Below are 14085 nucleotides of genomic sequence, written 5' to 3' on the forward strand. Positions count from 1 at the left end.
GCGAGTGTGTTTGTGTTTCTCTGCATGTGTGTGCGTGGGTGTGTGTGTGTGTGTGCGTGTCTGTGTGTGTGTGTGTGTGCGTGCGTGCGTGTATGTGTGTGTTTGTGTGTGTGTGTGTGTGTATGTGTGTGTGTGTGTGTGTGTTTGTGTGTGTGTGTGCGCGTATGTGTGTGCGTGTGTGTGTGCTTTCATGCAGTTATCTGCCCTTTCTTTGTCTCTTTTGTTTGAGCGGGTGATTGATGAGTGGGAGTTAGATGTGATTTGGATTCTCCAGCGGTTAAGATTTTCTGCCCCACAGCCCAGTCTGTTTCTACCCGTCATTTTCTCTCTCTTTCTACTGGACTCATCATCACCTTCTTTTTTTGGCAAATGGGAGGGCAGGATGGTGGGGGGTTGGATATTAGATATGCTTTCTAAGAGAAGCCTTGGTTGAAAATGCAGCCTTGATTCAAATAGCTCCTTTCCCCTCTGAACAACCTTTCTCTTCTCCCCATGTGTGTAAATCCCCTGGAAGGAGAGGTTTGCTGTGATTGGCTGTGATCAGCCAGTGATTGGCTCTGATTGGCTGTCATTTTTCTGCCTGTGACTGCATGCACCACAGGACATCCCAGTCTTGTGAAGGCTGAAATGTCCGTCCTCGATGGTGTTTTTTTCCCCCTCAAGTGTGCACATCATTATACGTGAGCAAAGACTAAAGCATTTTTTTTTTAACTTAAAAAGAAAAGAGAAAGCCAAGTGTCCAAAGGCTGGGCTTTCTTTGTATGGCCATCAACTTTGCAGGTGTTTTAAAAATAGAGCTGATTCACCCTAATGTGAGAAACCCTCCCAAATGCTGAACACACACACGCACACACACTCACACATGCGCTGCGTGGGATGCACTCCCGCTGTGGAAATGGATGGTTATGCACCTCCCGCAGTTGGCCAAAGCACCTCATCAATTCAAGCAAGGAGGTGGAGGTGCGTGCGGGCGTGCGTGCGTGTGTGTGTGTGTGTGTGTGTGTGTGCGTGCGTGCGTGCGGGCGTGCGTGTGTGTGCGTGTGTGTGTTTTTGCGTGTTTGCGACAGCATGGTAGTCTGTCTTGACAGCCATGAACTCTTTGGGAAGGACAGACAAAAGATTGACACAAAACCTGTCCAACTGCTGGTGGAAAATTTGTCATTTTCCTTCTTTCCTTTTTTCATAAATGCTTTATTTTCATTGGTTAAAACCCTATCTGATTTCACCTCAATGTATAATTATCGGCTCAATTAACTGAAAATGTAACCACTTTCTAAAGAGGTTTTTTGTTCTGAAGCACCCAACAAAGGAAAGAATTGGTCAAACTGACGACTGATTCTTGGCTCTGTCAACTGTTTTTTGGTTTGGGGGGGACGGGGTGCCACAAACGAGTTGGTGGGTTGGTTTATGTGACCCCCTTTTCCTAATGGCAGTCATTTTAAGCCAAAGGATGACTGTTGCCATGGTGTTGTCCACCAGCTCCTCCTTTAGTGCTCTCTGAGGATGCTCATTGTGCATTGTGTGTGTCTCTGATTTTACTGTAAAAATGGAGACAGTTTTCCCAGGTTGGGATATTTGAGCGGGTTTTTCAGCCACAGCGATTGGCTGGATTTTCAGATGACCATGGCTGCTACTGTGAAGCTGCGAGCACTCCCACCAGCCCCACTCTTAGCTGAAGGAAGTCCTCCGTGTGAGGGAATAATGTGGGCTAGGGTAGGACTTCCTGCACTGGACATTCCCATGGTGGAGCTGTGGAATGAATCCAGCGTAGCTCTCCGGCACCATGGTCACTGTCAGTCTAGCCACACTGGGACGGGGGATTTTAGGTTGTAATTCCTTAAATGCATTATTTTCCCGTTTTGGCATAGCTCTCCCCATAAATCTAGTGTGCTTGGACTTTGGTAGGTGAACAGCAGTTAATGATTTAGTCCAGATGTCCATTCTTTCAATATAAATTGTCTCTGAAGTTCAGCTGAAGCTAACGGCTAGCACTAATATTTTGCAAGTCTGTGATATACGAATTGAGATTACTGTGCCGGTGGACTGGTGCTACTGGTGCAGATTGTAGGCAGTTTGCAGGCAGATCATTGTCAGGTTGCAGGTATTGACTAGGCAGACGCAGGCAGATTGCAGGTGGTGTGTAGATCACAGGCAGGGTACTGGTAGTGTGTAGGCAGGTTGCAGGCAGTGTGTAGGCAGGGTGCTGGTAGTGTGTAGCCAGGTTTCAGGCAGTGTGTAGGCAGGGTACTGATAGTGTGTAGGCAGGTTGCAGGCAGTGTGTAGGCAGGGTACTGGTAGTGTGTAGGCAGGGTACTGGTAGTGTGTAGGCAGGTTGCAGGCAGTGTGTAGGTAGGGTACTGGTAGTGTGTAGGCAGGGTACTGGTAGTGTGTAGGCAGGTTGCAGGCAGTGTGTAGGCAGGGTGCTGGTAGTGTGTAGGCAGGTTGCAGGCAGTGTGTAGGCAGGGTACTGGTAGTGTGTAGGCAGGTTGCAGGCAGTGTGTAGGCAGGGTACTGGTAGTGTGTAAGCAGGTTGCAGGCAGTGTGTAGGCAGGGTACTGGTAGTGTGTAAGCAGGTTGCAGGCAGTGTGTAGGCAGGGTACTGGTTGTGTGTAGGCAGGTTTGTAGGCAGGGTACTGGTAGTGTGTAGGTAGGTTGCAGGCAGTGTGTAGGCAGGGTACTGGTAGTGTGTAGGTAGGTTGCAGGCAGTGTGTAGGCAGGGTACTGGTAGTGTGTAGGCAGGTTGCTGGTAGTGTGTCGGTAGGTTACAGTTACCCATTTAATGGAGTTACTCTGGAGCAGTGAGGTGTGTGAGAGGTGCGGTGAGGCTGTGCTCAGGTGTATCTCTGCTTGTCTGAATCCCAGCCACATTTGGCACTGGCACATGCAGGATAGGAATGGACTGTAGGGTACATTACTCTACCAAAGCACAGCTCCAAAATCAGAGTCTCTTTTGTAGCGGTGAATGCCGGTGCTCTGTTCATACAGTACCTGTGACCTCGCCGACCTGCCAGGAATCAGGAAGGCTCTCTGGTCTGAAGGTTTCCTGTGCTGTACGAGGTTGTACCAAGCTGTTCGGAATCGCCATGGAAACATCAGCCGCGAGTGCCTCCGCAGGGCATTTCCGGCAGGGCGATGCGCACGTCGACAGTGAAACCGGCGCAGTGTAATTTAGGTCCATAGTCCCTTCTCGTACTAGTGCAGGGCCCCTGCTCCTGTTGAGGCCATTGTGGTTTTCTTTTCTTTTTCCTTTTAGCAGCGACGGGAGTTTGTGTGCCACGCTCTCTCTGCCTGCCTCGCAAAGTGCTCGGCCTCCGAAGCACGGCGTCGGCAGCCGTTAGGCCGCGGCGCCCGTGGCGTGCGGCGCGGGTCGTTTTGGCCCGGGTCTGTTCGGCCCGGGTCCGCTCTGCTCTGGCCCGGACTAGAGGCCGCTCGGCGAGGCTCGCTGCTGCCGCGGTGCTGTAGGACGCGGGCCCCGTCGGGCTGACGAGCAGCAGCCACTCCAAACGGGGTGGGCAGGATGCATTGATTGACCCTATTACAGTAATTAGGTCTGAGATGACTCCAGAGACACCGCTGGCCCCTGGCTCTGCAGAGCCGTAAAATCGCTGCCCCGTCTGCCCCTTCATTCACATCCTGTAATTAGATTATAAATAGTGCCACCAAATGTTTTGAAGCTGTGTAATTTTCTGAGGAGGGGTATAATTTTCTATTCCTGATTGAGAATTGTTAGCAAAAGCCCTAAATTACAGCTGTCTGCATGGGGGGATGAGGGACTGAAGCCCAGTTCTGTGCACTGTACAGAGCACCCTGCCTGGGGCCAAACAGGCACACATGCACATGTACATATAACACCCCCCCCCCCCCCACACACACGCACACACACACATACACACATGCACATGTACATATAACACCCCCCCCCACACACACACACACACACTGACACGCGCGCACACGTACACAAACACACAAGCACACACACTTGTGCGCGCACACACACACACACGCGTACAGTCAAACTGTACAGACACAATATGCCGTCAACAACTGTGTGGATGTGCACAGTAAGGGTTTCTACAGTGTGGGTGTGGTTCCTGGGGAAAAAGAGTGCGAAACCTATAATCTGCGTGATGCGTATGAACTGCTCCAGCTGTTGTTATTAGTCCTGACTGTACCTGTGTGGAATCATAATGACATATGATTGATGTGCTTCTTACGCACTGTAAGTTCAGACAGTACTTTTAACTGAAAAACAGAGTATAGGCCAAAGCTGGTGGAAAGTGCAGTTAGTTGTCTAAACTGAATAACCCAGCATATGTTGGTGGAATGCATTGCGTGAAGGGACGTTAATATAGCATCCACATTGTAAACATACTTTAAGATATACAGAACTCACTGAATGTGTGCACTCTGCGTGCCATCTGCATCGCTCAAATAAATGTGCGCTTAGTACGCCCTGCTTAACTGGTTCTGTATTGTATGGTAATGATATGCCATGTGAGTAAAGTCATTTTTGTCATAGTCGGGAAATTGTTTTGAAGATGGGAAAATGCAAACACAATTATTGGTGTTGATGCAGCTTGGCTGATGTCAACAACTGTGATTTTGTTCCCTGTTAAACAGTATGCATTACTCACAGGAGAAATGGACTTACTGTGATGTAGTTTCAGGGCATTTCTCACAGGCACTGAACCTGATTAAAGGTGTAGAACCTTACATAATGAGTCAGTCTGTTTTGAGAAATTTTTTCTGTTTTAAGAACTTTGGCTATAGTGTGAACTGCTCCTTTAAAACAGGAAGAAATGAAAGACAAACAGAATTTCTATCTGTGTTTTTAGAGTCAGATGTGCTGGACTTGGAAACATTGACTGAATTCCTTTAAAAAGGTAAATGATTAACATCCCTACTGAGAATGTTACCACATTACCTGAGACATACTGTGTGCCCTCTGCTAGCAGCCAGCAGTATCACAATTCACCTCTTTCCTCTGCACACGCACGCACACACCCACACACACCCACACACACGCACGCACACACCCACACACACACACACGCGCACGCACATGCTCTCACGCACACATGCACGACACGCACATGCACGCACACACCCACACACACACTTAGGTGCACGCACGCACACACATGCGCACGCACACACACGAACACAGTTTTCTCGATGGCTTTACCTTTTGTGCACAAACACAGGGCTTGCTTTGAAGTGGATGTATCTAATTTAGTATGGGGTAGTATAGAGTAGCATTGCATAGTGTTGTTTAGCGTACTTTAGGACAGTGTACTGTACTGCTGAGGGCCTAGGGCTCAGGAGTGCAGGATTGTGTTTTCAAATTCTTAGGCCGATACTGGTTTTGGGCCCATTGAACCTTATTCCCTTAATCAGTCTTACACCTCTGTAAATGGGTTGGATAATGTCTAAAATGTTTCATGCAGACTTGTGCCATACATATGTCTCCTGTCAAAGTTGGTGCCATTTGTGTGGAAACCCCCTGTGCCCTCCCCACACTCTCTCTGGTTCTGTAAAGGCGGGGGGGGGGGGAGTTCTGATTGTAAGGGAATTTATTGGTGCCTACATCAGCACGTAACCCCTGGTTACCCAGCTGATGGTCTTCGCAGCTGAGTCAGTCTGAAAGTGTCCTGCTCTGAGCGTGTGCAGTAGAGCAGCTCTGCTCTGGCTCCTGATAATGGTGCGTATAAGAGTGGATAATGCAGGCTCTATTCCTCCTGACATAGCTTTGTGGCGCATGTACACACATGCTCAGCATATGTCTGCAAGCTCTGACTCCTGCCCTCCCTCCTCTCTTCCTCTCTATCCCTCATTTTCTCCCCCCCCCCCCCCTTTGACTGTGTCTGTGCGTCTTACTGTGTCTCCCTGTCTTCAGTTAAAATACTATTCTTAAACCATCAAATAAAACCAAAAAAAACATGCTAAGAACTGAATAACGCTGGTTGGAAACTGGACTTTCCTGGGTCCTGCTACGTAATATCAGTGAATGAATGTACGTCTGTGAGTGGTTCTCTGCTCAGACGGCTGTGTGTCACCGGGGCCTAAAGGGCCCGTGTATTTCCTGCAGAGTTGGCGATGCCCAGTGTGAATGTACAGAGCGTATAGGACTCGGATGGGGTGGGAAAACCCGTGAGTCACGCGTTTCCACTGCAGTCCGCGCCCACGCGCCCGCCTACGGCGTGAGGGAGCTGGCGCTCTGGGCACCGTGCCGCGGGGCCCCGCACCCCGTCTTCTGGCACGCGCCGCGGTGGCCACGTTCGATTGGACCTTGACTCTCGACCTGAGGGCAGCAGGGGCCTCTGAGTTCACGGTCAGGTTTAAATGTGCCCTATGTGTGTGGCCAAGGCCGACTCGCAGCGGACTAAAGCAACAGCTTCTCACTATATGAAAGCAGAAATCTATGCCAGGAGAAACTGCACCGTCATAAATTATCACTGACTGATAACATGTACGAACACAAGCAGGAAGAAACAAGTGTGAGAGCAAGAAAAATTCTCGTTTCTATTTGACTTCCTTTCATTTAAATATTCTCTCTTGCTCACTCTGACGCATACGCGCATACGGTCTGTACGTTTGCACACTCACTGTGGGTGCCACGGTTTGTTCCAGTAAGAATCCAGATGACCTCAAATCTGAAGCATTATGGGTAAAAGTCAATGAAGGTTCCACAGGTGAAGCCCTCAGTTTGAAGTACGCACTTCCTCGGTGGTTTTTCTGCAAGGGTTAACCTGACGAACTGTTTTGACCAACCAAAGGCCTTCCTGGGGTGTAGATTCTGAGTCACTCTGATTTAACCCACTGCTTTGATTAATAGGAACTTTGGAAACCCCTATACCTAGGTGTGCTGATCTGTAGTAAAGCAGGGTTTCCCCAGGTAGGCCTATTAATAGCAGCACCTCAGCTGAATTCACGAGCACCTTCGAAAATATGAGAGAAAAATCAATCAAACCTCAAATCTCCACGGAAGGGAGAAAAGGCATGATGGTGCGATTTGACAAGTTGGGCAACGTGCAGTCATGTGTTCACCAGGTCAGGTGTAGGCTGTACCATGTGACTACCACAGCCCACCTCTTCACACGGTCCCTTGCATACCTTCTGAGGCACTTCCTCCTCCCCAGTAACTACTTTCCTGGTGGAGTCCCTGAATAGCCTGTATGTGACGCATGTGTGCAAGTAGGCTACATGGAATCTTCTAGAAGAAAGCTGTAGGTGTCCTAAAATGACCCTGGAGCTGGAAATGGTTGAGGGCGGTAGTCTCCACAACTATAAGTGTCCCTATCAGTAACTGTTGTCTCTGAGCCCTGTTTGAAATAATTCTGTGGAGCAGTTTTACCAGTATCACTGCTGAGTGTGTTTTACTGTTAGCAACGTCTATTCAAATTTCAAGTATTTCATCTCCGTTTTGTTTAAAAAATATATTCTACTGTGGCCAATGGGAAATCTGAATTGAATTCTGTATTTTAGAAGCCTCCTCCAACTTACCTGTTTAAAGAGCTTCTTTGCTGGATTGAAGGAAACTGAAGGCCAAAATTGGGTTCATACCTTACTGTATTTGTACCATTGTGCTATTCACTGCAACTGGCTGCTTACTGCATTCCAACCATTTCCACTTACTTACTCATTTACTGCCCTTTCAGTGTTTGCCTCTACACGGGTGTGTTACTGAAGAAATGTCTCAATTCAGTGATTTTTATTAGCCTTACTAGTTAAAAGGCGCATGGAAAAATGCGAAAGATCAGATTTTTCAAGTTTGTGAAGTTGGAATGCATGCCTGGCAGTGGGTTTGTGCTGGGCAGTTCCCTTGGTGCCTTGGTTTTTTTGTCATTCAGTGGCATTGATTGGTTGTAACCGCACTTCCTGTCAGGTTTTAATTGGCTCCTCATGATGTCGGTCATTTCAGCAACGCAGAGCCATTCTGGGTTGCGTTGGGCTGTCAGACTAACTAAGCCAGATGAAGAGGGGTGTTGGGTGTCCCAGGCAAACGCCTCTGTGGCTTGTCCTGCTGTCTGCTACGCAGATGGAGCACATCTTTACGATGAAAAACAGGAAGTGACTGCATCCTAAACTCACCCTGGCCGCCATTTTCAGCCATTCCTGTGTGTCCGTGTGTGCGTGTGCGTGTGCGTGTGCGGATCTGGGAGAGATGACTGTGACGGTCTTGATGACTTGGCCGCACATGTCCCCAGGAAGAGTCTCTCTCCCTTGCATGTAGCTACGTCCCATAAGAGTCCTGGTATGCATTCTTTCAGAGAGATAGCTTTCTTTGCATTTAATCAATTCCAGTTTCTGTGTGCTACTTGCCACACACTTGGCCTGTTTCATTTGGACTAATGTTAGGAACAGTATCACCCCTTCCCCCCCCCTCCCCTCTTCCACCCAAGTCTGATTGCTTAGTCAAAGGAGTTTTGCTGGTTGCTGGAATGTGACGTTGACTGAGCCAGGGCTGTGGGGTTTCGCTTTTTCCCCCTGCGTGTTTGTGCTCACTGCGGGCCCTCTCGCCTGACACACCCACGGTCGCCCTTCTGCAGAACCCGTTCTCCCGCACTCTTCGCGCCGTGTGTCACCTCGTTTGCATGTTCGGCTCTGTTTGTGTGCGGCGATAAGACGGCCCGGGACGTGGGGCAGGCGCGCCGCTGTCTGAGCGCGGGCGCGTGCGGCTGCACCCGCGGCTCCAGGGAGCCGGAGACGGGACGTTTCAAACCCCCGGTAGCTCTGTTTCAGAGCGGGAGGCGCGGGTTTTTAAAAAGAGTGCAGCAGTGGTACTGAACTGTCAGTACGGGTCCTTCTTTATCACAGAGGCTTCGTGCCTGCAGCAGGAGGCCCGCTTCCACACTGTATCCAGCCGCCTATTTGCATTTTGTTTTACTCCTGTTGTTTTTTTTTTTTTTTTGTTTGTTTGTTTTTTTTTGAGGGACCGAGCTAAGCAAAGTCACTGAAAGTTCAAACAACGAAGCGGCGTGGAAAAATGAGGAACAGCACTTCCTGCTCCCGTGGCATTTCCTTGTGCGTGCGTGCGTGCGCGCGTGTGTGTGTGTGTGTGCGCGCGTGTGTGTGTGCGCGCCTGCGCTAGCGTGTTCGTATGAGTGCGCTCGCGTGCTAAGCTTGCTCGTGTCTGTGTGTGTTACCGGCTGGCTCTGTCCTTTCCTCAGAATGAAAATGGAACGCATTTGCATCCTGGGCCTGCTCAGGCAGCGCTCGTGTGTCATTAGGATGTTTCCTCGTTAGCCGCGACGGCAGCAGCTGCTGCACCTGCAATCAGTCACGGGCGCGTGTATATTTAGACCGGTGGACAAAGCAGCATTAGCTCGGGCTCTCCTGTTAAATTATTCAGGAGACTCCTTAGCTGCGTCTCACTGCAGGGTGTAGGTGAGTTCATTGATTTCCTGGTTGGAGGCGGGTGCGCGCCACCTGCTCCTCCCCCTCCCAATTTAAGCCCACCCTCGCCGTGCATTGCGTGCTCCGCACCTGCTTCCGCTCCGCTCATGAATATTTAAATCGAGGTCCGTGTTCTGCGCAACTTGCATCTGTGTACATGCGCACGACCATCTTAAGCGAGTGAACTACAAGCCTCTCAATGTTTTGACGGAAGCTGTCCTCACTAGCTGTAGAAGTTACGGTTTTTTATGGAGCCAGTTCTCTGTCGTGAAATAGATTGGTTGGAAGGCCCGCCTCCAGTGTCTCCCTGTGAATAAAAATAGCATCAGCTGCAGTTGCCTGTGCAGGTTTGTGAATGCTTGGTATATCACAGTAACCACAGTAGCAGCGCTATCAGCCATCTAGCGTGAACCACACAGGGCAGGGACTAGTTACCTCAGCTCACTGGTGCAGCAGGTAACCCTGCTCTCAGGTGCAGTGCCTACACTCCCTCTGGGTCCAGGCAGGGGCACTCAGACTGCCAGCTTCAGACATTCGGCTGAAGCCAGGCTGCTGGAACAGTGTTGGGATGCTTTAGACCTGTGTGGTGTGCGTGTGTAAATGCGCACGCGCATGTGTGTGTGTGTGGGAGGGAGGAAGTTGAGGGAACCGCTGGCGGTGTACATGTCTGCTCGCTGCATCCTGTCTCTCATGCGTCTCCTGTGCTGAATTTGGAGGGGAGCGTACAGGCCGGGATGCTTCTGAGAGGGGGAGGTGGTCTCAGTACAGCCGTCAAACAGCCCACTAAACTAGTATGCAAATGATGTAGGGAGTTATGCTTTATCACATTTCCAGGAAGGTGCTGGAGATGGTGACTGACTGCGCAAAGGAACGCAAACAGGAAGCTGCCTTTCTGCTGCTTCCTGTTGTTTTTTTTCCACCCATGAAGTTCAAAAAAGTTTTAGTTCAGCTCTGGGACAGGAAGACGAGGGAGGGCTGCAGCTTTTTTTTCTTCTTCTGTTGGCAGTAGCCAATCAGACCCCGGCAATGGGAGAAGCTTTGGCCAGCAGCCAGTAAAAACAAGAGGGTTGAACAGGGTCAGGGGTCATAGCACATGCAAGTTTGCACTTTATTGAGGATCCCAGGCGCCTGTCGTCAGGGAAGCAGCGGTGATGGCGGGGGCAGCTTTCACACACAGGGGCGTGGCAGAACGGAACTCCACCCCCACCGGTGTCAGCCCACCCAGTGGGATGCACAGCAGGCATTTCACACCACACATCAGCTGAGATGGAGAGGGAGGGAGTTAAGCCACAGATACTGGGAGCGATTGGGTGGCCACATTGAGAGATCCGAGTCGGGAACTCGGCCAGGGCGAAGGGGAAACCCTTACGCTTTTTTGTGATGGGCGCAGTGGGATCATTAATGACCAGTCGAGGCCGCTTCTTAAAGCTCGGCCCAGAAGACAGTTTTCACTGCAGTGACAGAGTTCTGCACTGAGAACGTTCTGTGTGGTTCACGTTCGAATGGCTTCTATCAGGAAAACGGGACCGAAGCGAAACTGGGCTAGTGCATGTGAGAGGCCACTGGCCACAGAATCTGCTGACCAGACGCACACCACCCTGCCTTTGATTCCTGTGCCTTAAGAGTGTGCGATACACACTCCTGTAATTCACACACCTCAACTCATTCTCATCACTCTTTCAGCGAGGTCCATGTGTGTCTGCTGTTTTGAATAAAAGCTGCTTTATCTTTCTACACAACTGAAAGCATGATGTATTTTTGTCTGTTTAGATTTGATGGGGCCGTGGTGAATTTTGGTGGGGGATAGGGGTGTGAGGTGTAGACCCACAGCAGTGAAACTGACCGTTTTTTTTGTTGTTTTTTTTTGTCCCCCTGGAAGGAGCAGACCGGACGGGACTCTGGACAGGCCACGGTCACGCACAGGTCACACTCGCGCCAAAGGTGGGTAAATAAGACGCTAAACACCCGGGCGTTTTCCCCAGAGGACGTCTGTGGAAGAGAGGAGCGCGGGGCTCACTGGAGCTCCCCGGGGCCTGATGTGAGAACGTGAGCTCGGCAGAGAATCCCCTTTCTGGTTCATTTCCACTCTCTCTCTCCGACGTTCCCGCGACGTTCTCCCCCACCAGAGATCTTTCCCTCACTGCCTGTAAGGGGGCTGCTGTTAATGTGTGAGAAACGCAGGTAGAGCATGTGTTATGCTTGATGCGCCATGCGTTTCTGCAGCCTGCTGTCTGCCCCATGCGTTTCTGCAGCCTGCTGTCTGCCCCATGCGTTTCTGCAGCCTGCTGTCTGCCCCATGCGTTTCTGCAGCCTGCTGTCTGCCCCATGTTTTTCTTCAGCCTGCTATCTGCGCCATGCGTTTCTGCAGCCTGCTATCTGCCCCATGCATTTCTGCAGCCTGCTATCTGCCCCATGCGTTTCTGCAGCCTGCTGTCTGCCCCATGCGTTTCTGCAGCCTGCTATCTGCCCCATGCGTTTCTGCAGCCTGCTATCTGCGCCATGCGTTTCTGCAGCCTGCTGTCTGCCCCATGCGTTTCTGCAGCCTGCTGCCTGGGCCATGTGTTTCTGCAGCCTGCTGCCTGGGCCATGCGTTTCTGCAGCCTGCTGCCTGGACCATACGTTTCTCCAGCCTGCTATCTGCTGTATTCTACTGGTGTTTTCCAAAGCACCATCCCCTAATACTGAAAAGCTGCAGCTTAAAGCCTCCACACTTCTTGTCCAATTGTATTTCAATTGTGACATTGCTTCAATGTCCTCCATCAATTCAACACTTGAAACAGTTTTCTAGGTTCATTAAAACATGCATGCTGAGCAATATGAAGTTAAATACGTATTGGGTTTAGGTGACTAAGCGGTGACTAGTGTCCCTTAGGTGCCTGTAATGGGGATAGAGATGGTGACATGTTTCCAGCAAGTTTAAACTGATTCTGCTTTACAGTGTTTCTGTGGACTGGCCAGGCCAGGGAAGCAGCTTCTATATGTCCAAGTCATTTCATCAACTGAATTATCTGTTCTACTGCAAGGAGCAGACCCATTGAATTGATTGCACGCATAGTTAAATCGCTTTCTTTGTTAATTTTGTTTGGCTGTTTAAGGGTTTGTTAGGTCTGCAGTGCGAACCCCCTGGCAGGAGTGTGTGCTTGTGTGTGTGTGCGTGTGTGTGTGTCTGTCTGTCTGTCTGTCTGGGACACAGCAGGAAACTGTGTGCAAGAGGAGGTGTGGAAGCTCTTCGGGAAGGAATCTAATTATTCTCCTCCATCCACCTGCTGCCACAGGGACGAAAATGGGGCATTAATCTACCTCCCGTCTGGAGGTGTGACAGCCCCAAGGGAGTAAATAATGGGGGCGGGGGGGGGGGGTTCACTGCAGTGTACCTCACACTGCCTTTACACCGTCCTCTGCACACTGAGCACTTCACCACCAGAATGACTGTGCCCACTGCCACCAGACTGACTGTGCCCATTAGCACAGGGCAGAATGTGCCCTCTACCACAGGAATGACTGTGCCGACTGCCACCAGATTGACTGTGCCCATTAGCACAGGGCAGACTGTGCCCCCTACCACAGGAATGACTGTGCCCGCTACCTCAGGAGTGCCTGTGTAGCAGCACTCATCTTCCAGAACTGTGTTGACCAGAGGTGGAAAGTCCAGGGGTCAGAAAGTACAAGTCCTGCCATGTGTTTCTTTCACCTGTGAGCTCAGCCGGCCAGCTGATTTCACTCATTAGTTGTACCTCCTGGCTGAACAACTTTGCTAATTAGCCAATCCAGGTGACTGGAACAAAAGTCTGGGGGGGGGGGGGGCGGGTGACTTGTACTTTCTGAACCTGGATTTTCCAGCTTTGCTGCCAACAGCACAGGTAATGAGATGTGTGACTGGAAGCTCACTCACCCCTGAAACCCTCTGTGACTCACTGTGCATAAAATATTATTATGCACCCAAGTGATCATGTGCGTATGTGCAGTTTGTTGACGATTTTTGTAGTTGATTTGCGGTGTTTTATATGAAGTGACTTTATGCCATGAGAAGGTGAGCAAGGCAGTGGCAAAAGAGACGAGAGCGTTAAATTGAGAGGGAGGAAGGTGCACGTGAGAGGCAGAGGAACCCTGAGGTAGAGGGAGAGGGCTCTCTCAGAAGGGCACATTCAAACGAATGCAGGGGTGTGGCACTGGCCCATGGAGGCGGGGGTGTTTGGGGAGGAGTCTTTTTGTCGCAGGTGCACACCGTCCAGTGACGTCTAATAAATGACACGTTCCCTCTGAAACTCCTGCTTCTTGACATTTCTGAGCTGTGAGTGTACGTGAAACTGCTTTTGTTTTCACATGTAGAGTATGTGCGCGCGCGCTGTCAGTAATGTGAGTTTAAGGAATTCTGAGGCAGACGACAGAGATAATTACATAGATGGTTAGGGAGAGTGAGTCGGAAAGAGAGAGGTGGGGGAAGGAAGGGTTTCTTCTGTGTATTCATTGGGACACCCAATAGGAACTTGACAAAAGGGTTAAATTATCCTACACATCAATCGGAAAAGTCCCAAAAATGCTTGCAGGGTAGTATTATGTCAATGGCGTTTATTACATCGGTTATATCAGTGAGAATAGAACTTTTCTATGGCTGCTTAACAGTGACCGTGACCCAGAGCTGAACTCAGCCCTCTCAGAAAGCTGATCCTGAGGCAGAAAGCACTC

The 14085-nt window shown here is 50.2% G+C and overlaps 1 protein-coding gene across 3 annotated transcripts in view; it reads left to right on the forward strand.

Annotated features, from left to right (window-relative positions):
- LOC118211221 (nuclear receptor coactivator 3-like) overlaps positions 1-14085 on the forward strand; it is a 48898-nt gene that overhangs the window by 14725 nt on the left and 20088 nt on the right. The window contains exons 2-3 of one of the 3 annotated variants that reach the window (XM_035388240.1): positions 4839-4886; positions 11279-11340. The exons of 1 other annotated variant lie outside the window; for it this stretch is intronic. The gene's annotated coding sequence lies outside the window, so the exon portion shown is untranslated. The remainder of the gene's footprint in view (positions 1-4838; positions 4887-11278; positions 11341-14085) is intronic. One more of the 3 variants, XM_035388239.1, reaches the window with a different exon arrangement.

Source organism: Anguilla anguilla, chromosome 13, assembly GCF_013347855.1.
Source record: "Anguilla anguilla isolate fAngAng1 chromosome 13, fAngAng1.pri, whole genome shotgun sequence".
Lineage (NCBI taxonomy): Eukaryota > Metazoa > Chordata > Actinopteri > Anguilliformes > Anguillidae > Anguilla > Anguilla anguilla.